Consider the following 3,067-nt stretch of genomic DNA (forward strand, 5'->3'; position numbering starts at 1 on the left):
CCCATAACGAATTAGACACTATTATTCTCTTTAAAATAATGCCAAGCACTTAATTATTTAAAAGGTAAATCCCACAGAAATCACATAGTGAAAAATTCTTATATATAAATAAAATGAACTGACATGTTTCATTAAATATGGTTGGTCGTATATTTTTCTTTCGGTCTCTTTAAATGCGTAGTGATAACAGCCAGTCTCGTGGGAAATAAAAGGTTTGTAAAGAGCAGTTCGATAAGAAAATCTCATACTTACCTGATGTAGAAGAACGGCGATCAATTAGACCGTTCTTCCAGAGAGAGACTCTTTCATTGCACTTCGATTGGGTTGACCTCTGCGATCGTATCAAATGTGTACGACTCGGACATACAATTTCTAAGTGTGGGGTCTGCGTTCGCGCTTACCCCGACAGTCTAATTAATAACAGTTCATCCATCTTTGTTCATTGGCTGAAAATATTATAAATTGCGTTTTAGCTAGAAGCAAGGTGCATATAACTTCTGATAATGCGCCTACTCTTTTCAGTCCATTACCGATTAATCAGATGTTTTTTCTTAACATATAGAATTTTTACTTTTGTGTCTTTGGAGGAGTAGTAAGATTTTCACAACGTATAAAATCTATATATAAATTCTATATAAATTTCTTGTCTTGGGTAAGCAAGTAAATATTTTACGTCATTTATATTTTAGTGATCATTGAAGCAAATATCAACGGCAAATAGTGACCCGCTTTGGCATTTTCGCTAAGAAGAATGTGTATTGTCTTTTCTGATGCTACACTTTACCCATTCGGTCCTCGGTCAGTGGAGGAGAAAGATATCAATAGAAGTACTTTGTATCCGTACGGAAAAAAAATTGCCGCATTCTAGAAGGATTTATCGCAAGCTGACCGAAAAGAGAAACTATTAATGATAGTATAAGACTAAATACATTTTGATGCTAATGCAATCATGAATAAAATTTTTAAAAACCCAACAAAACAGTAGTTTTAAGCAAAAAAAAAAATTAAATTCGCTACTGAAGATTAAGAAGTAACCTTTAAATGTATTATCTCTATCTTATTTATATAAAAAGTCACTTTGTGTGTGTGAGTTACTTCCTGCATATTTCAGGCATATAATTTGCAAATTTAATACGAAGATAATTTATATGTCTGGCTGTGTTCAGACATATATTCTGTACAGAAGTTCATCTGATAAGCATCAAATATTGAAAAAGTCCGGTCTTAAAAAGCTTCTATCTTTTAAATAAAAAAGAATAATTGTTGCAGGGAAATAGTTTACCTTACACTGGCAAGGGGCATAATAAAATTACAGCAATTATTTTCTTAAAAAACTAATTTATTATAATCTAGAGATATAGCATACTGGTAAATCATTCAACTACAGATCGTATCATCCCCTCTTCAAACCCTGGGATGCGTCACTATTTTATTTTATTTTTTCTAATTAATGAGTTCTATATATACGATAAAAGACGACGGACGATTTAAAATTGCAGCAAATCATTTCTTCATTTACGTATTTTAAAACTAAACATTAATCCGAAGTAACTTGAGCATTCATCGTTATGTCCAAATATCAGCTGATGAAATATTGTAAGCCAACACAGACGAAATTTGATGAACGATCTTATTATTTTTCTTTCTTTCTTTCTTTCTTTTTGCGAATTAGTGCACTTAACGAATTCTTTTTCTTAATATATAATAATCAAAAGAAGATTGATTCTATAATGATACATACGCGATCTGCATGAATGATCATGTTTAAACGTATTGTACGACCGGGAAACGTCGGGCTACCGGCTAGTATATATATATATATATATATATATATATATATATATATATATATATGTGTGTGTGTCTGTGTGTGTCTGTGTGTGTGCGTGATTACTTAACTTTATCACATAAATTAATACAGGAAAGTATAAATTTATGCGTAAACATTAAGTATTTACTTCAAGAGTACTCAATACGTAGGTAGAGCTAGGTTGTAAGTTATAAAATATATATGGCAATTAAGCTACACAGAATATTCCGCGGAATATTCTGTGCAGCTTAATTGCAATATATATTTTATAACTATATATATATATATATATATATATATATATATATTATATATTAATAATGTTTGCCTGAATATATATATATATATATATATATATATATATATATATATATATATATATATATATATATTCAGGCAAACATTATTAAAAACAACAGAGATACCTTGCTTAATGATTCTTTTTTTCATTTTTTCGATCTTTTGTAAGATTTTTTTACTTCAAGATGGAAGGTATTTACAAAGATTTTTTTACTTCAAGATGGAAGGTATTTACAAATGTTCCATGGTTCACACGAGCGCTTTCGATTCTTTCTTGATAACAGTACTAGCTCAATATACCAGCATTTAACAAATCAACATAGCTGCCCCCTCTAATCTTAGAAAGATCCTCGTGGACAACACAAGGATTTTGCAACGAGAAAGTAATTGTAAAAAATTAAAAATACTTGAAATACTATATATAAAAACCCAGCACCCATCTATAAATAGCATTAATTTTGAAAGTAGCAATAATGTGCTGAAATGTTTAGCATAACCAATATACGACTGGTTTTACTAACATTGCCTTTTATTATCCTAATTTTTAATCGAGTTTTTTATCACTCGTAAATGTATATTTTAATCGACTTTTCATTGACTCTTTTTTCATTTGTAACTGTATATTTCACTTCTATTTTTAATATTTTATCTCCACCTGATGATGATTCAAGAAAGAATCGAAAGCGCTCGTGTGAACCATGGAACATTTATAAATACCTTCCATCTTGAAGTTAAACAAATCTTACGAAAGATCGAAAAAATGAAAAAAAGAATCATTAAGCAAGGTATGTCTGTTGTTTTAATAATGTTTGCTTGAATGAAGGAATGCTGCCTAAATACACTAATATATATATATATATATATATATATATATATATATATATATATATATATATATATATATATATATATATATATACCAACACTCCAGCCTAGTTTTGCTCGGGCCCTATGTAT

At 29.4% G+C, this 3,067-nt stretch overlaps 1 non-coding gene across 1 annotated transcript; it reads left to right on the forward strand.

Annotated features, from left to right (window-relative positions):
• Positions 1-244: 244 nt before the first annotated feature.
• LOC145263900 (U1 spliceosomal RNA) lies at positions 245-406 on the forward strand. The gene has a single exon (XR_013864618.1). It is a non-coding gene; the product is annotated as a U1 spliceosomal RNA (small nuclear RNA).
• Positions 407-3,067: the final 2,661 nt, after the last annotated feature.

The sequence above is a fragment of the Euprymna scolopes genome, chromosome 3, assembly GCF_053919585.1.
Source record: "Euprymna scolopes isolate OS-2025 chromosome 3, ASM5391958v1, whole genome shotgun sequence".
Taxonomy (NCBI): Eukaryota; Metazoa; Mollusca; class Cephalopoda; order Sepiida; family Sepiolidae; genus Euprymna; species Euprymna scolopes.